This window comes from Hemicordylus capensis, chromosome 4, assembly GCF_027244095.1.
Source record: "Hemicordylus capensis ecotype Gifberg chromosome 4, rHemCap1.1.pri, whole genome shotgun sequence".
NCBI classification, from domain to species: Eukaryota; Metazoa; Chordata; class Lepidosauria; order Squamata; family Cordylidae; genus Hemicordylus; species Hemicordylus capensis.
This window is the reverse complement of record NC_069660.1, coordinates 207758552-207784117: the sequence shown is the minus strand read 5'-3', so window position 1 is coordinate 207784117 and position 25566 is coordinate 207758552. Positions and strand designations below refer to the sequence as shown.

Genomic DNA, 25566 nt, shown 5'->3' with positions numbered 1-25566 from the left:
TCATTATTTAATTTGTAAAATGGGGAGAGCATGTTTTGGATGAGAAATTCAAGGATGTGTAAGCCTTTAAGCTACTCTCTTTCTTCAGTCATCTCACATTCCACATACTCATCCTAGCCCTTCTTTTGTAAGATGTAGAAAATACATTTATAAATTATAGCATTTAATCTTTCTTATTTATTTATTTATTTATTTATTTATTTATTTATCTATCTATCTATCTATCTATCTATTTATTTAACTTGTATACTGCCCAAACTGTCATCTTTGGGTGGTTAACAATGACATAAAAACAATTAAAACAAAGATAAAAGGTTTAAAAAGTTAATTTTAAAAAGTTAATAAAAGGCTAAAAACAGCATAAAATTAAAACCTACATATTAAAAAAGCTGAAAAGGCCTGGGTAAAGAGTTGGGTCTTAAGACGTTTTTTAAAAATAGCCAGAGATGGGGAGGATCGTATCTCAGCAGGGAGCGCATTCCACAATCTCGGGGCAACTATCGAGAAGGCCCGTCTCTGTGTGACCACCAGACGAGCTGGCGGTAACTGGAGATGGACCTCCTCAAGTGACCTCAATGGGTGGTGGGGCACAAAACGAAGAAGACGTTCTCTTAAATGCCCAGGGCCTAAGCCATTTAGGGCTTTATAAGTTATAATAATTAGCACTTTGTATTCTGCCTGGAAACCTATTGGCAGCCAGTGTAGCTCAATCAACAAGGGAGTAATGTGGTCTCTCCGAGATGACCCGGAGACCAACCTGGCTGCCGCGTTCTGAACGAACTGAAGTTTCCGGACAATGTACAAAGGCAGCTCCACGTAGAGAGCATTACAAAAGTCAAGTCTGGAGGTTACCAACAAATGTACCACTGTTTTGAGGTCAATGATCTCGAGAAACGGGTGCAGCTGGCGTATCAGCCGAAGCTGATAGAAAGCACCCTGGCCACCGCCTCAACCTGAGAAACCAGGGAGAGGTGTGAATCCAGAAGTACTCCCAGACTGCAAACCTGTTCCTTTTGGGGAAGTGTGACCCCATCTAGAACAGGTAGATCAGAATCCTCTCTGGAGTTCTGACCCCGCACAATAAGTACCTCCGTCTTATCTGGATTCAGCTGCAGTTTATTCTCCCACATCCAGCCCATTACTGCCTCCAGGCAGGCATTCAGGGAAGATATGCCATCTCCTGAAGAGACAGACATGGAGAAATAGATCTGGGTGTCATCAGCATACTGATACCACCCCGCTCCAAATCCCCTGATGATCTCTCCCAGCGGTTTCATGTAGATGTTAAAAAGCATTGGAGAGAGTACGGAGCCTTGAGGGACACCATACTTAAGCTCAGATTTTGAAGAGCAACAGTCTCCAATCGACACCATCTGGAATCCATCCAAGAGGTAGGAGCAAAACCACTGTAAAACAGTGCCTCCCACCCCCAACACTCTCAAACATTCCAGAAGGATACTATGGTCGATAGTATTGAAAGCCGCCAAGAGATCCAAAAGGACCAACAGAGTCACACTTCCTCTGTCAATTCCCAACTGGAGATCATCCATCAGGCCGACCAAGGCACTCTCCACCCCATAGCCCGCCCTGAAGCCAGTTTGAAATGGGTCTAGATAATCAAGACTGCCTGGAGCTGAGAGGCCACCACCCTCTCAATTACCTTGCCCAGCTGGAAGGCCAGGTTGGAAACATGCCTATAGTTGTTCAACTCTGAGGGATCTAATGTAGGCTTCTTTAAAAGAGGTCTAATGATTGCCTCCTTGAGACAAGGAGGCATCCTGCCCTCCCTCAGAGAAGCATTTATGATTTCCACCAGTCCTCCTACAACAGCCTCCCTGCTGCCATGTTGGACAAGGGTCAAGAGAACAAGTGGTAGGCCTCACCGCTCCAAGCAGCTTGTCCACATCCTCAGGAGTCACAAACTGAAACCGATCCAGTCGAATCACATAAGAGTTGTTGTTGGACACCTCCAATTCAGACATCAAATTAATTGTGAAGTCTCCATCTAAGTTGGCGCGAATCTGAGAGATTTTATGTGAGAAAAATTCTTTAAACACATCACAGCGGATAACCGATGACTCCAAATCCTGGTTCAAGGGAGTGGGATCAGATACTAGTCCCCTCAAAACCCTGAACAACTCCTCTGGACATGTGTTTGCAGAAGCAATACGGGCAGAAAAGAACAGTTTCTTTGCTGCATGTATCGCCTGAGCATAGATCTTTAAATGTGCTCTATGTCACAATCTGTCAGATTCAAGTCGAGTCTTTCTCCACTTGCACTCCAGTTGCCTACCTTGCTGCTTCAGCCCCCGTAAATCTTCTGTATACCAAGGGGCCAGTTTTCAAGCGGGTCGGAGGGGACGCTTAGGAGCAATCGTGTCTACTGCCCTGGTGAGCAAGTTATTCCAATTTTCAACCAGGCCATCAACAGGATCACTGGCAGAGCCAACATTAAATCCCTCCGAGGCTTCTTGGAATCTTACCGGATCCAATAACCTCTTCAGGCGCTAAGGCACTAAAAGTCTGGCGGACTCCAACACAAGTTCCACAACCAAGTCCGTGAGCTCAGTAAGGGATTCCGTTGGGCAGCGGGGTGATCGGTACACCAACAGAAGTCCCAATCTATCCCTGGTCCCCAAACTCAAGTACACTCATTCAATATGGTCCGATACCCTAACAGGGACACTGGTAAGGGAGATGTTATCTTTAGAGACCACAGCCATTCCACCTCCCCGCTCACATCCCCAAACCCAGTCCTCAATAGCAGGGATCCTCAATGTTGTGCCCCCAGATGTTCTTGGACTTCAACTCCCATAATCCCCAGGCCCAGTGGCCTTTGGCTGGGGATTATGGGAGTTGAAGTCCAAGAACATCTGGGGGCCCGACGTTGAGGATCCCTGCTCTACAGAATATCCTGGAGGAAGAAGCTGGGACCAGAAGAAGCTGGGACCGGTAATACACACTAGGTCAGCCCCTTCATCCATAATCAAAGCATGGATGAGTTCTGATTTATTTTGGACCGACCCGGCATTGCAGAGGAACAAGGTAAGGCTATGTGGGTTGTTGGCAGTGCTCCCTGAGGTCAAAGAGCTGGCAGGACAGCCAGAAGGGGAGACAGCTATTAAGTTTCTGACTACCCTTCCCCTGGAATGGCCTCCTCACCTGCCAATGTTACTTCTTCTATTCCCCACCACCACTGGAGTAACTGCCTCACATTCAATGAAGGCGCTCCCTGCCTCCCCCTCTCCAGACAGACCCACACACATTAGGACAACTTCAACCCAATTCTAAAACAACTTAAAACTAATTAAACAGAAGCCCCACTATTGAATGCCTCCTTCTATACAAAAAGCTGGACAAAATTCCAGCCCTCGCCATGGTATCTCCCCCAAGGTGGCTTCCCCAAAGGAGCTACCCCCTTTGGTGTTGCCCCTTAGGTGGCAACCCCGCCGATGGCAGGCCCACCACCACGGGCAGCCTTCCTATATAGGCTGAGCAGCAAGCTCAGCAGGTGGAACCAGGAAAAACTGCCCAGCCACCCTTGCAGCCCCATATACGTATTTTCCCATATACGTTTCATCATATTATTACAACATAGTATTTATCAATTTTAATTTCTAAAAATCTACAGATAAATCATCAAGTCATTTATTAAGTAACCCATTCATACCAACTTTCTGGCATTACACGGCATTATTTGACTTTCCAGCATTATTTTCAGGAGGCATGATAATACTATTCCTTCTAGAAAAACTTAAAAGCAAGATCACACACACACACACACACACGTCAACAAAAAAATTCTAGGACAACAGGTGCACGTGCTATGTTTTAAATTAAGTATCTAGGAAAATTTTAGATGGGAAAAGAGACACATTTTTCAATAACATGTGCAAATGTCTGCCTTAATATAGCCAAAATACAACACCAAAAGAGTCAGTGGCCAAGCAGGTAGCCACAGTGAGAGCATATAAGACATGAAGGACAGAGGGGATAAAGGTTTTAAGCATACACTGAAGCTGTTCTCATGTGCAGCCTAATGCAGGCTAGGGATGCCCAGACTGGGTTAGGCTGCACATGAGAACCACCAGGATCAGGCCCAATCCCAGCAGGCCAGTGTCGCCTAGCCCGGCTTTTTAGCCTGGCTGCTAACCAAGGTTAAGGGAGCAAGCGCTCAGTTAACTGGGCTTGCTGCTCATGTGAGAGCCGGGCTGCCTAGAGCACCAGTCCTTTGCAGGAATCCTCAAACACATTGCACGTGTTTGTCTGAGGGCGTGATTTGGTACTTGTCTGGGGGTGTGATTTGCGCTCCCAAAACAAGAACTCACTCTTCTGAGGGGAAAGTGAGTTTACCCAGCCTTCCCCCCCACCCACCTGCCGCCTCGCCCACCTAGTCATGTGAATGACCTTACTGTGGTATATAAGAAGCAAAAATGACACTGCATCAATTAATTAATTCTCACTGAATTTCAAAAGGAAAGAAGAAATAGCTTGTAGTTTTCCAATGCTGTAACCTAAGAGTCCAAAAAGCGTTCAATGTCTTAGGAGACAAGAGCATTAGTGCTCTTGTCATCACCTTCATCTTCCTTAAGAATGGTTGTGCAATGCCCAGTAAAAGGCTGAACTAGAACTCATCGGGGCAATAAACAGTTTTCTAAAGTCACGCTGGATGATTGAGAAACCAAAAGAATACCAGAAAGAAGTCAATATGTGCTTTACCGACTGCAGATAAGCCTTCGATTGCGCTGACCATCTCAAGTTGTGGAATATCCTTAGGAACATGGGTGTCCCAGAACATCTCATTGTTGTCATGAGAAACCTATACACAGGAAAGGAAGCCACAGTCCAGACGGAACATGGTGAAACAGACTGCTTCCAGGTCGGCAAAGAAGTAAGACAAGGCCGTATTTTTTCTCCTTATTTATTCAACTTATGTGCTGAACATACACTGACAGAAACTGGACTGGAAGAAGATGAACATGGTTTTAAAGGAAGAAACATCAATAACTTGAGCTACACTGATGACACCGCTCTGATAGCTGCGAATGTGGATGATCTGAAAGCTCTAGTAAAGAAAGTCAAGGAGCACAGTGAAAAAATGAGACTATGACTAAATGTAAAGAAGACTAAACTAATGACAACGGGCACAGCAACTAGCCTCAATACTGATAATGAAGACACTGAAGTAGTGGATAGCTTCTGCCTTTTAGGATCGACCATCAACAGTAAAAAGACCCAGCAGTCAAGAAATACACCACAGACTAGCACTTGGTAGGACTGCAATGAGGCCTTGGAAAGGATATTTAGATGCCATGACATGTCTCTACCTACAAAGATAAGAATCGTTTGAACAATGGTTTTTCCTGTGACACTCTATAGATGCAAATGCTGGACTTTGAAGATGCAAGATAGAAAAAGCATTGACGCTTTTGAACGCTGGTGCTGGAGAAGACTTTTGAGGATACCATGGACAGCCAGGAAAACAAACAAATGGATCATAGAACAAATCAATCCAGAGTTTCCACTCGAGGCACAAATGGCCACGCTCAAACTATCATACTTCGGACACATTATGCGAAAACCCAGCTCCCTTGAGAAGTCCATAATACTGAGAAAAGTTGAAGGAAAGAGATAGAGAGGATGACCAGCAGCAAGGTTGATAGACTTGATTACAACAACAATGAAGAAACCACTGAGAGACCTTAAAGATCAAGTTGAAGACAGATCAACTTGGAGATAATCTATCTATGTGGTCACTAAGAGTCTACACCGACTTGACGGCACTTAATCAATCAAATCGTTAAACAGCTGCTTTTCAATTATTCTACTTTGAATTCCAAACAGCAGATGTCAGCAAGAAATTGATATCTCAGGGGAAATCCTCATATTTTGGCATATTTATTTATTTATTTTAAATATTTATATGTCACCATTCTTCATAAGTGAATTCATGGCAGCTTACAACATAACTCGTTCAAAAATTAAAATAATTAATAATTAAATATTAAATCATTGGGCTTTTTCTTATCGATATACCTACTGTATACCCAAGTAAAGGCATCAAATGTAAGAGAACATTTTTATCTCAGCAGAAAATTCATACCATGAAAGGATGCAAAAATTTCAACTTTATCAATCTTAAAGTCAATATGAATAAGTGTTAAGGTCAGAGTATTTTAAAGAAAAAGGCAAGTTAGGAACTTAGGAAACTGCCAAATACAGGTAGGTGTTCGAAGGAGGTTATGATTAGACCACTTCTTAAGAAGCCTTCCTTAGATTCCTCAGTAATGGATAGTTATAGGCTGGTCTTCAATTTCCCATGGTTAGACAAGGTGATTGAGAGACTGGTAGCTAACCAGCTCCAGGCAGTTTTGGAGAAAGCCGATTATCTAGACCCATTTCAAACTGGCTTTAGAGTGGGCTATGGGGTTGAGTCTGCCTTGGTTGGACTGATGGATGACGGGTACCAGGAAATCGAAAGAGGGAGTGTGACTCTGCTGGATCTCTCAGTGGCAAGAGATCTCTCAGTGGCTTTTGATGCCATTGACCATGATATCCTTCTAGATCGTCTAGAGGAGTTGGGGATAGGAGGCACTGCTTTGCAGTGGTTCTGCTCCTATCTCCCAGGCAGATTCCAGATGGTGGAGCTTGGTGATGGTTGCTCTTCAAAACAGGAGCTATTATATGGCATCCCACCAATGCTTTTTAACATCTACATGAAATTGATGGGTGAAGTCATAGGGAGATTTGGTGCAGTGTGTTATCAGTATGCTGAAGACACCCAAATCTATTTAACCTTATCATCAGCATCAGCATCATCATTGGGAAATGGCATTCACTTCCTAAATGCCTGCCTACGGGCAGTAATGGGCTGGATAAGGGATAACAAATTGAAGCTGAATCCAAGCAAGATGGAGATGCTCATTGTGGAGGATCGGAATTTGAGGGATGAGTTAGATCTTCCTGTGCTGGATGGGGTTACAGTCCCTAAGAAGGAACAGGTTCGCCATTTGGGAGTGCTGTTGGATGTAGGCCTCACCTTAGTATCTCAGGTGGAGGCTATGGCCAGAAGCGTTTTCCATCAACTTCAGCTGATTCGACCACTACGCCCATTCCTTGAAGAGAATGATCTCAAAACAATGGTGTATCCACTGGTAACCTCCTGGCTTGCCTATTGCAATGCTTGCCTATTGCAAATAGTTCAGAAACTTCAGTTACTTCAAAATGGGCAGCTCGATTGGTCTCCAGGGCAACCCGGACAGACCATATTATGCTTGTTTTGAAACAGTTGCATTGGCTACCAAATGTTTCTGAACAAAATATAAAGTGCTGGTTATTACCTTTAAAGCCCTTAACAGCTTGGGTCTGAGCTACCTTAGAGAGCACCTTCTTCTGTATGATCTCCATTGCACGTTGAGGTCATCTCGAGATATCTATCTCCAGTTACCACCAGTACATCTGGTGACGACCCGGAACCGGGCCTTCTCTGTAGCTGCTCCTGACCTATGGAATGCACTCCCGGCAGATACCCACACTTTAGGCTCATTGTTGGCCGATAAGAGAGCCCTAAAGACTCGTTTGTTTGCCTGGCCTTCCGAGGTTTTTAAAAAGCTTTTAAGTATTTTTGTTTGGTTTTTAATTGTATTAAAATTGTTTTTATATTGTTTTAATTAATGTGTTTTAAATGATGTTTGTCTTTATGCTTTTTAAACTAGTTGTTCACCACCCAGAGCCTCTGGATGGGGCAGTTTATAAACGTAATAAATAAATTAAAAAATAAATTAATAATAATAATGATAATAATAGCTCAGTATTGTCTACACAGACTAGCAGAGGCTTCTCCAAGGTTACAGGCAGGAGACTCCCTTAGCCCTATCTTGGAGATGCCAGAGAGGGAACTTGGAGCCTTCTGCATGCAAGAATGCAGGTGCTCTTCCCAAAGCAGCCCCATCCCCTGAGGGGAATATCTTATAGTGCTCACACATGAAGTCTCCCATTCAAATGCAAACTAGGGTGGACCCTGCTTATAAAAGGGGACAATTCATGCTTGCTGCCACAAGATTAGCTCTCTGCCCACATATCTGTACATAGAGTAGGAGGGCTCCTACTCTAAAACAAACAAAACAAAATTTTAACATACAAACACTTTACATTGTATTTGGCGTAAAGAGAGTTCCCACAATCTACATTTCAAGGGAAATTAATTTTGGTCAGTTGATAAAACAAGCAGTAGAGTGCAGTAGTTAATACAGTACATGTGCATTACAGAGGTAGATTAATATACAGAAAATATGCAACATACAGAATAATCAGTAAGAAGGAAAAACATGTTCTACAGTATATTCATTTATGTGCATAGACTGGATTGCCTTGGGTCTATGATGACATGCATCATTCCCGCCCCCCTTTTAATTACAGCTATCTTTGTGCTTTAATTTTTGCAATTTTGCTGGAAAAGATTATAAAAGATGCCAGTTGGTGCACATGTTCAATTATCTCCACATGTGTGCTGGTGCCACGCGGGGGAAGCTGGGGGAGAGTGCCGCTGGAGCACACTGATAGCTGAGGGAGAGCGCCGCAAGTATGACAATGGTGGTGAGTGGAAGAGGAGCAGGGATGGACGTGCTTGTCCCTGTGTCAAAGGGGCTGTGAATGCCCTTTTAACACAGTTTAAAAGGGATGTGCTGTGGTTCAGATGCCAAATCATGTTTCAGCCCATCCCTACTGCGCAGTCCTCAGGGACATATTTTTGGGTGGCACTGAGGGCTTCCTGGGGAAAGTGAGGTCATCAAAAATCCTACTTTCCCTGGTGCAAACAGTCTGTTCCTCTTCCTGCACCAGTGCTTCTGGATGTCAGTCACTGTTTTTATTATATTTCCTTATTGTGCTTAAACTGGTTAGCCTCTCTTGAAGATTCTTAATGTATTTATTTATTTATTTAGCACATTTAAATACTGCCCACTACCAAAGTCTCTAGATGGTTTTTACCAACACGGAAGGGTACAAGTCTCCTAAATAATGAAAATCTTTGTGACAAACCATTGATAAAGCAAATTTTGTATTATACAGTGCATAATTTTGAGAAATGCCCAAAGGACTGAAATCTCTTTCCAATTAGTCTCCCATCAAGGACTTCCCTATATTTAGCTCTTGTATCTGAACACAAAGTCTTAAGATTAATTCTTATGCATACATGTCCAGGAAAATAATGTTCAATCTTGAAAGCAGTTTTCCATTTTAAAAGTGTCCCCAGTCCAGTCAGCAAAATACAGAGTTGCATGGTGTCTCTGCACAACTCTCACAAATCCAGAACACAAGCAAATCTATTACAGCAAGTCACAAGGCAAATTCTCTTCATAAGCTTGTGGAATAGTACCAATACAAACAGCAGTGACATGACTACACGAACTGAAAGCATAATATTTCTTCCTTCTTTCCCATGTGGGGAAAGATTAAGATTAGTCTTTGTAGGGGTAGAATCTTTCCTGTTTTCAATTCCATATTTTTCAAGAGAGACAAAATGGTGAATATGCCTAAGGGCATGAATGCATACACACAGCACACGCACACACACACGCGCGCACACACACACACACACACACACTTTGTACATTAATTCATATATTTAAATAGAATGAGAAGATGTCAAAGGACTGCATAAATCTTCTAAATTTGTTTTGTGACTGCGGACATAACACTGGGGGGCAGACGCAGAGCCAGCTGAGTGGTGGCTTGCATCCAGCCCCGCTCGGTGGACCCCTCCCAATATGCCCGTGAATGTGATATCACACACACGGGGGTGTGGCTCGGGCTCCAGAGGAGCCCAGAGCGAACTCCCCCCTCCCACGCCTGGGCTGCCAAGAGCCCGAACGAGCTCTCAGCTCGTCATTTCAGGCAGCGTGGACTGCCTGATAGGATGTTTTCCCACTTCTCTCCCTCCAGAGAGGGAGAGGAAGGGTAAAATGTTCTACTGGGCAGTCCAAGCTGCCTGAAATAATTGGCAAAGAGTTCGCCCGGGCTCTCAGCGACCCGGCCATGGGAGTGGGGAGTTTGCTCTGGGTTCCTATGGACCCAGAGCCACGGGGCTCGGCAGCCTTTTCCCATTGGCAGCCTGGGTTCTTTGAACCCATTCACCCAATGGTGGCTCCGCCCCGCTGGGTGGTCAGTTCAGAGCCTTAGTTAAATTTAACTAAGGTTTATAAATAAACCAAGAACAGCAGTGTAAATGATCACCAATCTTAAATTGTTTCTCTTAACCATGGTTTGTATGTGACCCACTCTCTTCACCCAGGAAGGAACCCTATGCAATCCCAGGCTGCCTTGCTATGCCCTACTCCAGTCAAGCCTTCACCTCATCAACCTCTTCCAACCATTGGTACTGACTACAAAGGAGGCAGGTTTGCCTGGAACTCCCTTGACTCTCTCCAACCACTTTTAGAGTCCATCGGACACTGGCAGCTCTAGTCCTACATCTGTTAATTCACTAATCCTCACATCCCCCAGCTACAGTCTTGCACCAAGCACAGCCAGCCATTTCCTACCCACTCCTAGACTAGCAGAAAGCAACACAGACTGGGTACATAGATAAATGGAAAGGAATGAGAAGTGGGACTGAAGCAGTGTTCCCTCTAACAGGAATTCCCAGATGTTGTTGACTACAACTCCAAGAATACCCAGCCAAAGGCCAATGCAATGTGGGATGCTGGGAGTTGTAGTGAACAACATCTGGAAATCCCTGTTAGAACTGTTGCAATGCTAGTGAGGGGAGGGGCTCCAACATAGGCTCCTTCCATGTGGCTTGGGATTTTTTATGTTATCCTGCTAGTATAGGAAAAGGCAGTGCTGTAGCACTCCCACATCACTGGCATTAATGGAAGAATCTAGTCTAATTCAGTTGCTAAACCCCTATGTATTTGCTGGAGAAAACACAGCAAAATTCCTCCATCTTTCTAGCAGGAAAAGAGGAACACTGCTTCTCCTGTGAGAAGAGAATAAACCAGCATCCCTAGCATTAAAGGCATCTGTAAAATGAAAGTCTTGGACCACCATCGGCTTTTGCCTTCTACACCAACAAGAATAAATTTCAGCTGTGCAAGGCAGAATTTTGAAGTTTACTGGCATCTTTGATGCCACAGTTTGAAGCCAAACCAAAGGCCTGGCAAGTTTTCACTGCTGGGCTGCTCTAATCTCAGGAGATCAACCACAATGCAGTTATTCCTAAAATTTTACTACTGAAAGATTTCTAAGGAGCAAAGTTTATATCCAAGCTCTAACTTCTCTTGCTCTAAATTCAATACAGTGCAAATAACAATGTCAAAAAACATTTTAATTAAAATTAAAACAGGCACAAATAAAAACTTGCATTGCTTATTTTACTACGCATTTGCTGTAAACACCCATCTATCAATTAACTTACAATGTTTGGTTTTCTACTCTTGGTTCCAGTCAAGTTGTCCAATCAAAGCTTATGTATGTTTTAAAGTGTTTTGGAGAGGAGAGCTGGTCTTGTGGTAGCAAGCATGACTTGTCCCCATAGCTAAGCAGGGTCTGCCCTGGTTGCATCTGAATGGGAGACTTGATGTGTGAGCACTACAAGATATTCCCCTCAGGGGATGAAGCTGCTCTGGGAAGAGCAGAAGGTTTCAAGTTCCCTCCCTGGTTTCTCCAAGATAGGGCTGAGAGATTCCTGCCTGCAACCTTGCAGAAGTTGCTGCCAGTCTGTGAAGACAATACTGAGCTGGGTAGACCAGTGGTCTGATTCAGTATATGGCATGTTCCTATGTTCTTATGAGGTGAATTCTTTCTGTATGTAGGGTATAGTATATACTTGGAAAGGAATAACTCTTCTTGTATTAAAACATTGGGAATTGCTATGCAGATAAAATAACTGAAGAGGTCTTGGAATGTGTGCTTAAAATCAGCACAAAGACTCCCTTCCCAATATTAGGGAATGGTGGGGCTGCTATAATGGTATGAACTGTAACCCTTCAACATGTCTAGTATGGGTTAGAAAAGAAGCAGGAAATTCAAATGGCACAATAAGGGTTTCCTGCAAGTTCCTTTTGCTATAATTTCAAAGTGTTTGATTTGACAGAAACTGCCTTCACATCTGCAGTGGGTTTTTTTGCCAGAGCTTTTCTTAAGGACAATAAAGATTGAAACTTGGCACTGAACATGTTTCCTGCACTGAGCAAGGGGGTGGAATAGAAGACCTACACATTTTATTTCAGCTCTAATATTCTATTATTCTATTTCAATCCTGTCAGGGAGCACAGTGAAAAAATGGGACTATGACTAAATGTAAAGACGACTAAACTAATGATAATGGGTACAGCAATCAGCCTCAATATTGATAATGAAGACATCGAAGTGGTGGATAGCTTCTGCCTTTCAGGCTCAACCAGCAGCTGATCCAGCAGTCAAGAAATACGCCGCAGACTAGCACTTGGTAGGGTTGCAATGAAAGCCTTGGAAAGGATATTTAGATGACGTGACGTGTCTATACCTACAAAGATTAGAATCGGTCGGACAATGGTTTTTCCTGTGACACACTATGGCTGTGAAAGCTGGACTTTGAAGAAGCAAGATAGAAAAAGTATTGGTGCTTTTGAACTTTGGTGCTGGAGAAGGTTTTTGAGGATACCATGGATAGCCAGGAAAACAAACAAATGGATCATAGAACAAATCAATCCAGAATTTTCACTCAAGGCACAAATAAGCAGGCTCAAACTATCATACTTCAGACACATTATGTGAAAACCCAGCTCCCTTGAGAAGTCCAGCATAATGCTGAGAAAAGTTGAAGGAAAGAGAAGAAGAAGACATCCAAGCAGCAAGGTGGACGGACTCGATTACGACAGCAATGAATGCACCATTGAGAGACCTTAAAGGCCAAGTGGAAGACAGATCATCCTGGAGAGAATCTATCTATGTGGTCACTAAGAGTTGAAATTCTGTTCTTTTGGATGGAAGGAGGGTAGCTAGGTTAAAGATAGGTCTCTCTTCATACCAGGCATCGTCCTTATTGTGATTTATGTGTATGTGTGTTGTCTTTGTTCTTGCCACTGATGTATTGTATATATATCTTTGTATAGGCTTGTGGTAGAGTTTCGAATGTTAATGTCAATCATCAACTCCATAAACTGATTGGTTTGTTTGTATTTCTTACTGGACGCTGGCGACTTATTTTTTTGTTAGAATGATCTTGCACTCAGACAATTGTTTATAATTTGGTAATAGTTAAGTAATAAACCTTAGTAACTTTGTTCAATAAACTTAATAAGCCTAAATTTCCATGCTGTTACACAGGGTTGCAGGTCCAGAGTGCTAGAAATAATAAAATAGGCAACAAGAAGTGTATGAACTTTACAAAAATTATGAAAGAGGTTTTTCAATAGAAAACTATGACCAGTCACGTCTGCCTCATGCTAACATAGTGTAACAAAAGATTCAAAGAAGGAGAAAAATTACAAGAACACATAGGCTCTTCCTCGGGAGTGTTGAAAGAATTAGAAGAGCAAGAGATAAGATTGCCTGAACCAGCCAAATACTTTGCCTAAGCATTACAAAAATATTATTAACTTCCTGCAAATAAAGGAGAATGTGACTTTAAGTTTTGTACAGGGACGTTTGCGGGAGTTTGATCTGAGAGAACAAACAGAAAGGGAAGAAACAGTCCAAAATTATGCTAATAAACTTACTAATGGCAGGCAATGTTTTGTGTGTGGAAGTACTTCACATTTAAAGAGTACATGTTCTAACAGAGAACAGAAAAACAATTTCCAAGAGAGGAAGAAAGATAAGGACAAATCTTAGAACAGCGAGTTTCAAAATAAACAGACTTCTACATGACAAACTGAAAGTAAAGGAAAGAAAGTAACGGAAAGAAAGTTGTGAATAGAAGAAAGGTGTGTACTGCAAGAGAAATTATTTCCAGAATACAAACCAGAGTAAAAACAATATCTTTGTAGACAGAGGAGCAACTTCACATTTCTTTATCAACAAGATTTCTCAGACATTGATATGAACTATAAAGTTGAAATATTCTTGGCAAATGGTCAGTCAATTTCTGCAGAAGAAAAAGGCACTGTTCTTTTAAAATGTAATGATGGAGCAGGTGAAATAAATGAAGTAAGCATTCCAGATGCCTAATGTGCCATGTTTGCAGAATAGTTTAAAGTAAAGTGGTGCTGTCAAGTTGGTGTCAATTCCTGGCGACCACAGAGTGATGTGGTTTTCTTTAGTAGAACACAGGAGGGGTTTACCATTGCCATGTCCCTTGCAGTATGATATGATGCCTTTCAGTATCTTCCTATATCGCTGCTGCCCAATATAGGTCTTTCCCATAGTCTGGGAAACATACCAGTGGGGATCCGAACCGGCAACCTCTTGCTCGCTAGGCAAGTAACTTCCCTGCTGCACCATTAGGTGGCTTGGCAGAATACTTTGCTGTGTGTGAAAACAACTACAAAAAGAGGCCGCAAAATTATTTTTAGAAGAAATCGTTTTGTGTTTAAAGGAGGAGAGTTATTATTTAAAGCTATGTTAAAAGATGAGATTTATGAAGCTGATTGTAGAAGAGAGTTGGCAAATGTAGCAAGTGACTATGTACACAAAGATTGCATAACCTTATGGCATTGTAGGATGGGTCATCTAATTAAAGATAGCATCTTCACACTAGAAAAGGGGTAGTTGGCGAGACATAATAAAAATAAAGCCATACAAGTTTGAAAACACTGAGTGTGTGAAGCTAATTCTATCAGAAATTCATACCCTTCAAACACGAAAATTCAGTCTAGTGAGGTTTTGTACTTTATCTATAGTGATGTTGTGGTCTCTTCCCAGTGAAAACATCAGGAAGAAATTTGTATTTTCTGACTTTTATTGATTTTTTATCATCATCATCGTCTACATTTTATATCCTGCTCTTCCTCCAAGGATCCCAGAGCGGTGTATTACATATTTAAGTTTCTCCTCACAACAGCCCTGTGAAGTAGGTTAGGCTGAGGGAGAAGTGAGGAGCCCAGAGACACCCAGCATGTATCATGGCTGAATGGGGATTTGAACTTGGGTCTCCCTGGTCCTATTCCATCACTCTAACCACTACACCAAACTGGCTCTCTTTTGATGACTTTTCATGCTATGTATTAATCAAGTATTGTTGAATACTTCCATCAAATAGTGATGAAACTCAGAGAGTATGTGATCAGAGTCACTAACGGGAAGAAACCTAACACTTTGTGTACTGACAATGGTGGTGAATACTGCAGAAATGACATTGAACAGCATATAAAGGAACAGAAAACTAAGCATGAAAAAACTATTCCCTATACTACATAACAAAATGGAGAAGCTGAAAGGAAATATAGGACTTTGGTACTTGATGCAGGACTGGAGAATGAGTCCTGGGGTGGGGGGTGGGGGGAGCTATCAAGACAGCAACTTATCTACAAAATAGATTACCTACTAAAACCAAAGATTTAACTCCTTTTAAGCACATCAAAGTGTTCAGAAACAAAGTGTAAGCATACATCCCCAAGGCGCCAAGGGGAAAACTGGACGTAGAAGTGAGGAAGGAATTTTTGTGAGGTATTAATCAGGGAGTAAAAAGTATAGAATACTCGACCCTGACACAGATACTATCAAGTTGTGCAGTGGGACTTACACTTTGATGAGAAACAGAAATCTAATGTCAATACAAATGGGAGGAGAGCTGGTCTTGTGGTAGCAAGCATGACTTGTCCCCTCAGCTAAGCAGGGTCTGCCCTGGTTACAAATGAATGGGAGACTAGAAGTGTGTGCACTGTAATATACTGTATTCCCCTCAGGCAATGGAGTCGCTTTGGGAAGAACATCAGAAGGTTCCAAGTTCCCTCCCTGGCATCTAAGACAGGGCTCAGAGAGATTCCCGCCTGCAACCTTGGAGAAGCCACTGCCAGTCTGTGAAGACAATACAGAGCTAGATAGACCAATGGTCTGACTCAGTATATGGCAGCTTCCCATTTTCCTATGTAATTGTGACTTAGTTCTTCCAACAGGTGAAGAAGCTGAACAGACACTACAATGTCAAAATAAAGAGGTAATTAATCAGTCTTGATGCAGAGAATTCTGATCAAGAAGGTGTGATTGAACCACAATTAAAGAGGAGATGTTCAAATAGGATTTATAAAGAGATTCCACCTAAAATATTTTCTTTGGCAGCCAAATAAGAGAAAATACTTGAAATATGGTGAGGATTATGAAGAGACCTTTGCACCAGTAGTTAAGTACACATCGATTAAAGTTACTTGCAATTGCTGCATCTAAGGGAATGGATGTGCATCATCTAAATGTAAATATTGCATTTTTATATGGTGATATCAAAGAGGATTTTTGTGTGTGCGCACGTGTGTGTGTGTGTGTGTGTGTGTGTGTGTACACACACAGACAGACAGCAACCTTCAGGTTTTGAAGAGTTAGGTAATGAAACTCTAGTGAGTAAACTACAGAAAAGTATATACAGACTTAACTATCAGCCAGAGCTTAAAATGGTAAATGGATTTAGACAGGGAAAGGCGGATCCATGTCTGTACACTAGATATAGGGATGGAAGATGGACATACATTCTTATATATGTAGATGATCTGATTGTTTGTCATCAGGATAAGAAAGATGATGATGGGATAGTGAAGAATTTAAATAAAGAAGTAGAAATTAATGATTTGAGTGAAATACCTTATCTTGGGATACAAATAAAAAGGCAAGGTGATGGAAGTTTTACACTCAATCAAAGGCAAACTATAATAGACTTAATTGAGTGTCTTGGTTTAAAAGGGGCAAATGAGATGAGTACTCCAATGGAAGTGGGTTTCTTAAAGGAGACGGTATCCAAAGAAAGCAATGAAAATTATAGAATGAGAATTGGAAAGCTTCTGTTCATTACAAACTGCATCTTGTCCTGATAATGCAGCAGCAGCTGGAATATTGTGTAGGAAAATGAATTCACTGACAAAGGAGGACTTAAAAGAATTGCACAGTATTTAAAGGGAACAGATCTGGAATTAGTACAGCCAGCATATAAACAACCCAAGTCTGTAGAATGCATGGAAAGTCAACTAGTGGCAATGTATTTTTCAATGGAGAAGGAGCAATTTCATGGTTAGGCAAGAAACAATCTATTGTAGCTTTATCCTCAACCAAAGCTGAATATATATCCATGGCACAAGCTTGTCAAGAGGTTATTTGTTTGCATAAACTTCTAGAAGATTTTGAGTATATGTACTGAAGACTACTGTGACATATGAAGACAATCAAAGTTGAATTATTCTATCGCAAAGTGAGAAGGTTACCCAGAGAAGTAAACACTGATGTGAAATATCATTTTGTTAGAGAATTACAAGAGAAAAATAGATTTTGCCTAACCATGAAATTGTTCCTTCTCCATTGAAAAATACATTGCCACTAGTTGACTTTCGGTCATCTCTGTCTTCAACCCAGTTGGTATCCATGTATTCTACTACTTGGATTGTTCACATTCCCAGCGGCGTTGGATACCATCAACCACGGTATCCTTCTGGATCACCTGGGGGAGTTGGGGGATAGAAGGCACTGCTTTGCAGTGGTTCCGCTCCTATCTCCGGGCAGATTCCAGATGGTAGAGCTTGGTGACGGTTACTCTTCAAAACAGGAGCTATTATATGGAGTTCCACCAATACTTTTTAACATATACATGAAACCACTGGGTGAGGTCATTAGGAGGTTTGGTGCAGGATGTTATCAGTAAGCTGATGACATCCAAATCTATTTTTTTCCTTATCATCATCATCAGGAAATGACATTCACTTCCTAAATGCCTGCCTACGGGCAGTAATGGGCTGGATGAGGGATAACAAATTGAAGCTGAATCCAAGCAAGATGGAGGTGCTCAAGGTGGGGGATTGGAATTTGAGGGATGAGTTAGATCTTCCTGTGCTGGATGGGGTTACACGCCCTCAGAAGGAACAGTTACACAGCTTAGGAGTGCTCTTGGATCCAGGCCTTATGAGCGCTTTCCATCAATTCCGGCTGATTCGACAGCACTATCCATTCCTTGATGAAAACGATCTCAAAACTGTGGTGCATCAGCTGGTAACCTCCAGGCTTGACTATTGCAATGCACTCTCTATGGGGCTGCCTTTGTAGTTTGGAAACTTCAGTTAGTTCAAAATGCAGCAGCCATACTGGTCTCTGGGGTAACCCGGAGAGATCATTTTATGCCTGTTTTAAATCAGCTGCACTGGCTGCCGATACGTTCCTGGGCCAAATAACAAAGTGCTGGTTATTACCTTTAAAGCAATGTACTCCCTCAGATATCTACAGTTTAGGCTCACTTTTGTTCTTTAAGAGAGCCCTGAAAACATATTTGTTTGGCCTGACCTTACAAGGTTTTTAAATGGTTTTTGGTATTTTAATTGGTTTTAAATGGTTCTGAATTGTTTTTAAATTGTTTTTACATTGGTTTAAGTAGTGTGTTTTAGATGGTGTTTGCTTTATGTCTTTTTAAATTTGTGCACCACCCAGAGCCTTTGGATGGGGTGGTCTAACAATGAAATGTAATGTAAGAAATAAATAAGGAGTGCCTGGTGTTAGCACAGAAGTAAAAACACATGCTCCTTGTGGCCTCATATCCCGCCTTCTTGTTTTTAAAGCACTTAAGAACTTAGACAACTTTGATGCAGCCATGACTGCCTGAGATTCGTGGGCTTCAAAGGGTCACTCAGGGTTATGTGAAGACCAGCAACAAACCCACTTCCACCCCTGACATCTGTAGGGGTTGACCACCTGCCAGTCCATGGGGCTCAGAAGCTACCGACACTGGTTCTGGGTAGCTTTACACATGCATGCTGCATGGAGCCTGTAGTTTCTTTGCATATGTGCCATTTCAATGTGCATTTGTATAAATGATTGCAAAGGGAATCCACAAAGGGAATGCTGCTTTCAGCAACACACTATGATACCACAGCGCTGGAAGAGGAGTTGCAGCCGCCAAAGACCATCTCCCCACATACAGAAAAATACAATCTATAACATGTTAAAAGCATCTGCAAAGGTGCCATTGCAAATAGTTATATATAGCAATAGCAATAGCACTTATATTTATATACCGCTTTATAGCCGGAGCTCTCTAAGCGGTTTACAATGATTTAGCATATTGCCCCCAACATTTTGGGTACTCATTTTACCGACCTCGGAAGGATGGAAGGCTGAGTCAACCTTGAGCCCCTGGTCAGGATCGAACTTGTAACCTTCTGGTTACAGGGCGGCAGTTTTACCACTGCGCCACCAGGGGCTCTAATATATGCATAAGATCTATTTATTGGGACACAAGGACACATAAGCACAAGCTCAATTTCAGTTCTACAGAAGAATAATTTAACAAGCAAGCAATTCCTCATGAATTGCCCGTTGTTTCAGAACTAGAACTGCAAGGCAAAATTATACATCTGATTACATCTGATTAAGTGTGATGCCAGACAACTGAAAAAAAAAACATTCTGCACCCTAAGCTGCTTATAGTTTTGTTTTGAGCCTGATGAGATTAACATACATCTTTTTAAAACATCCTGAATTATAACAATTACAACTCACACTCATTGCACCCCAACTATATTAATGTCAGTATCAGTTATGCAGGACATTACTGCTTCCAGGCAGGCATTTAGGGAGGATATGCCAGCTCCTGAAGAAGATGACACAGAGAAGTAGATCTGGGTGTCATCAGTGTACTGGTAACACCCAGCTCCAAATCCCCTGATGACCTCTCCCAGTGGTTTCATGTAGATGTTAAAAAGCATTGGAGAAAGTACAGAGCCTTGAGGGACACCATACTTAAGCTCAGATTTTGAAGAGCAACAGTCTCCAATTGACACCATCTAGAATCTATTTGAGAGGTAGGAGCAGAACCAATGCAAAACAGTGCCTCCCACCCCCAACACCCTCAGACATTCCAGAAGGATGCTATGGTCGATAGTATTGAAAGCCGCCGAGAGATCCAAAAGGACCAACAGAGTCATATTTCCTCCGTCAATTCCCAACTGGAGATCATCCATCAGGCTGACCAAGGCAGTCTCCACCCCACAGGTCGCCCAAAAACCAGTTTGAAAAGGTAGGCGACTGGAGCACAAGTGGTGAAAGACTCGACTCGAATCCGACAGATTGTGACATAGAGCACATCTAAAGATCTATGCTCAGGCAATACGTGCGGAAAAAGAAGTGGTTCTTTTCTGCCCGTATTGCTTCTGTGAGTTCATGTCCAGCAGAATTGTTCAGGGTTATGAGGGGACTAGTATCTGTTCCCCCTCCCTTGAACCAGAATTTGGAGTCATCAGTTACCCACTGTGATGTGTTTAAAGAATTTTTCGCAGATAAAATCCCTCCGATTCGGGCCGACCTAGATGGAGACTCCACAATTAATTTGATATCTGAGCTAGAGGTGCCCAGCAACTCCTCTTATGTGATTCGACTGGATTGCTTTCAGTTTGTGATTCCTGAGGATGTGGACAAGCTGCTTGGAGCGGTGAGGCCTACCACTTGTTCTCTTGACCCCTGTCCAACATGGCTTGTTCAATCTAGCAGGGAGGTTGTTGTAGACAGCCTGGTGGAAATCATAAATGCTTCTCTGAGGGAGGGCAGGATGCCTCCTTGTCTTAAGGAGGGAATCATTAGACCTCTTCTAAAGAAGCCTGCATTAGATCCCTCAGAGTTGAGCAATTATAGGCCTGTTTCCAACTTCCCATGACTGGGCAAGGTAATTTAGAGGGCAGTGGCCTCAGCTTCAGGTGGTCTTGGAGGAAACTGATTATGTAGACCCATATTAACAATGAATACTGTTGTTGCTATATGAAATAATGAAAAGTATATGATTAATCACCATTTTACAGATTTTACAAACTGGGTGAATCAAGGAAATGACAATTCATGTTGCACTGCTTTCCAAGCGGTTAATTTCAAGATTGGGCACCTTTAACTCAAATGCAAGGGTAGAGATGTTTGAGTCAATCCAGACAATCTATGCATTTTGGGACCAAACAAGACATTAGTGGCAAACACCTATGAGTAAACGACATGTTTGTCCATTCACTTGTAAAGCAGATAGTTTGCATGTGTAATTTTAATACCAAAAGGATCACTCTACATTCTGTTGTTTGTAAGCAGTTTTTGTCTAGCCCCGCTCTGTTCAGAGCAGTTGGCACTGGTTGAAGCTTTGCACAGGCCTAATAAGCAATTAGTCAGGGAACCGCACTGAGGGTCAATGGGAACCACCACTGGCTTCTGGGCCTTGCAATGGGGAACACTGCTCTAAGCCAAATCTCTTACAGGTGTTTCACACCTACAAACCTCTTCACACAAACACTTATCCTCACACACACTCACACAACAGACACAAACACCCACAGAGAATACTGCCCCTTCTCCAACCTACTTCCTTCAGCAGCTACAAGCCTTCTCCTCAATACTCCTCTGGCCATCTTTGATTAGGGAAGGATCTTTACTTGGTCATTTGTGTTTAAGGAAGAAGCCCCACCCAGAAGTGTCAAACTGAGCATTGAGTAGGGGCTGCATTAGTTGTCAGCACTAAAAGTTAATACATACATACATACATACATACATACATACATACATACATAAAACTAGTAGTTGAAAAATACAGAGCAGATTTTAGCCAAAACAGTTGGGGCAGTCCTTTGCTATTGTACTGAATTTTTGAGCACATATAAAGGGATGGAAAAACTACCAAAGGTATTATATGGGTGGGCAAAAAGTTCTGCAAAAAAGAAATTTCCCCCTAATGGATGTGTGTGAAATTTGGTCAGAATATAGTGCTGAATATGTAGATGTTCCATATCAAAATTTCAGATAATTTAGATAAAATGTATTTATTTATATCAGCATGTAGAATATTCAGGGTTTTTAATGGTAGAATGCTGCTTCGCTTATCCATCTTAACTATACCCATGCTACCGTGCCTATATAAACAAAAGTGAACTCTCTTTAGCTTTTGAAATATTCATTTTTATATAATTAAAAAGCTATTTTGAAGTATTTCTATCTGAAAGAAGGGAAATGCTAGTAAACAAAAAAGAAACAAAATACCTTTTTTCTGAGACTAAGTGAGGCAGCAGAAAATCCTCTCTCTCATCCCAATATTTCCTTGTGAATCGCTTTTGACTAATTAACAAAAAATTTCCTTGTGAATCGCTTTTGACTAATTAACAAAAAATGTAAATTAAATAAAACACTGCAGATCATACCTGTAGTTAAGAATTATACGATAATTTCATACTAAAATTATTCCAGGGCATATATGAAGGCATGTAATTCAGTCACTTTGGGGAAACTAATCAGGTGCAGGTTTAGTCGGTCTGGATGGGAGTCCATCTATGTAATGTGCCTTGAGTTCCATTATGGCAGAAATGCATGATATACAGAATTTTTTTAAAAAAATAGAATGAATGTGGATTATAATAATTAAATGTACAGTTTCCAGTGGCTGCTTTATTAGCAGCGATACTCATCATATTGTTATACATGATTTCCCTAATTTTCATGTCAAGAACACTTCAAATATATTTAGTTATGAATGCTTGTCAAAAAGTGGGGAAAGAGGAAAAAATTATTTGTGTATTGCTAACACTGCTGAAGTACTGCCTTACACAGTACTGTGGAAAATTTTGTTCTAGTCTATATTAAGCATAACAATAATCTTTAAATATGATATCATTCTCATCAACTGAATCTGACCAAGAAAAAAAGAAATCCCCACTGCTTCCTTATAGGTATGATTATGAACCGCAAAGAGTTCTTTACATTCTCTTTAAGTTCTCATTAACATAAAATAAACCACAGATCATAAGGACGTATCACTAAAATGATCTGCTACATATTATACATAGGAATTCCTTTCAATCTTCAGCTTGTCAGATGTAATGAATTCATGAAGAGGATGTTCCTGAACATCTAGGATATTCTTTCATTTCTTCCTGAATCTGTTCCTTTCTCTCGCACAAGGCACATTTTAGCAGGGTATGCCTGATGGCCCACAAATTCTCATTCTGGAATTCCCATTCTGCCATGGGAATGGACAGTTCTAGCAAAAAGAGCAATGTTCCAACAAGGTGGAATTTTAAAAGGGTCCTTGAATTGCATCAACGACCACTGCCGATTATCCTGTCAAAAGTAGTACAGCTGAATCTGTCACCTTCTGGAAACACATTCTTGTTTGAATAGCAGCTTGGTGAGATCTGGCACATTAAATAAAGCTGCCATCGCTATAAAGATAAAGTATGCTCAAGCAGTTTAAAGTTCAGCAATAAAAAATTCTCTCTCTGTCTCTGTCTCTCACTCACTGCGAAAGCAATGAGTGACAGTTAAAGAATTTATCAATTTTAATTATCAAAATAACTGAGGCATTTGCTAGAGACAATAAATACATATCACCTGGATATGGCACAATTGCAATGCAAGATTGAACATACTTTATGATTTTGTCAACAGAGACCCAAAGTGATTGTAATAACTACTAGTCAGTTTCTAATTTTCCCTTTTGGGGCAAGATGATAAAGCGTGTGGTGGCAGCCCAGCTGCAGGGGGTCTTGGATGACATCTAGACCTAAGTCAATCTTGTTTTCGACTTGGTTATGGGACTGAAACTGCCTTGGCTGCCCTGGTACATAATCCACGCCAGGAACTGGACAGAGAGAGTGTGTCCCTGTTGGTTCTGATGGATATCTCAGTAGCATTTGATACCATTGACCATGGTATCATTTTGGTCTTTCTCTCTGAGTTGGGACCATATGGATCAGTCTTGGACTGGTTCCAGTCCTACTTGGAAGATTGGCTCCAGAAGGTGTTATGGTTGCTCAGCTCCATAGTCATTGGCTTGAGGGGTCCCACAGGGATCATCCCCCATGATGTCTCCCATGTTGTTTAACATCTATATGAGAGATCATCCAGAGAGCTGGGCTTAAGTGTCAACAATATGCAGATGACACTCAGCTCTATCCCACTATGACATCTGCTCCCAGGGAGACAGAGGAGGTTCTGAGCCGTGATTCTGCTGGGATGGAGGCTAAAGCTGAAACTTAATTCGGACCAGATAGAGGTGATGACGGTTAGTATAAGGTATGATCAGGGTATGGGGTTCTGGAGGGGGTTGCATTCTCTCTGAAGATGCAGGTTCGCAGCTTGGGGTTCTCCTGGACCCAGCGCTGCTCCTAGAAAATCCGGAGGTGGCGGTGGCCAGGAGCGCATTTGCCCAACTTCGGTTGATATGCCAGCTGCAACCCTTCCTTGGGAGGGTTGATCCAGCCTCTGTATGCCTTAGTTGAAGGCATGTTGAAGTTGAGGCACTCAACAAACAGGTGTTGGCACACAAAGAAGAGCCTTCCCCGTTGATCTAGTCAGGTGGGTAGATTCAACTGGGAGCAGATGGTCCCTAAGGTCCTTGGGGCCCAAGCTGTTTAGGGCTTTAAAAGGTAATAACCACCACCTTGAGCTGACCCTGGAAACAGACTGGCAGCCAGTGCAATGACTTCATGACTAGAGTAATATGTGCACTGCAAGCAGTCCCAGAAATCAGTCTGGCAGCCGCATTCTGCACCATCTGTAATTTCCAAACTTTTCAAGGGCAGACCCACATACAGCACATTGCAGCAATCCAAACACGACTGGCTCATATTGCTACCCTTTCTCTGGCACCAATGCTGCCAACTGGCAAGGTTAGCTCTCTCTCTATGGCACAGTACACCCCTTCCCCTTCTTTCTGGACCATCTCTACAGTTTGCTTTTGGGTTTAGCTGTGAAGTATATGGACAGAGTGAGCTCCCTTTTCTCTAACAGCGTTGTTGGGATCCCACTTCTCTAGTCTAGAACACTTACTGCCTAATACAGCACCTGCAGTCTTGTGAGGGGCCCCCTTACCCTTAGTCAACAGGAAGTACCCCCTGTGTGAAGTAGCAACTGTTATGTATAGTTGCAACAAGAAAGATTTAGATATACAGAAGCTCCACCCTTAGTTACCAGTTCCAAAACTATATGAGCTGAGAAGGTCCAAAAAGCACAAACCACAGCTTCCTCTAGAAGGCATTATTTATTTATTTATTATCTATTTATTTATTGGATTTGTATACCGCCCTTCCAAAATGGCTCAGGGAGGTTTACAAATTAAAACAAACCACTAAAACAATAAAGAGCTAAAACAAATTAAAAACAATATAACAATTAACAATTTAAAAATATTTTAAAACAACAATTAAACAATTACAGTGATTAAAAGCCCCAAAATTGGGTTAAAATATTAAAACAGATTAAAAAACCCTGGAAAGCCAGGCCAAACAAATATGTTTTAAGGGCTCTCCTGAAGGCTAATGGAGAATTCAAATTGCGGATTTCAGCAGGGAGCGCATTCCACAGCCCTGGAGCAGCTATAGAGAAGGCCCGCCTCCAAGTCGCCACCAGACGAGCTGGTGGTAACTGAAGAAGAACCTCCTCAGATGACCTTAATGTGCGGTGGGGATCACGCAGAAGAATTATTATTACATAGCAATAATA

At 41.9% G+C, this 25566-nt stretch overlaps 1 protein-coding gene across 3 annotated transcripts in view; it reads right to left on the bottom strand.

Annotated features, from left to right (window-relative positions):
• Positions 1-25566, bottom strand: part of CDYL (chromodomain Y like) — a 198840-nt gene that overhangs the window by 120556 nt on the left and 52718 nt on the right. The window lies entirely within an intron of this gene.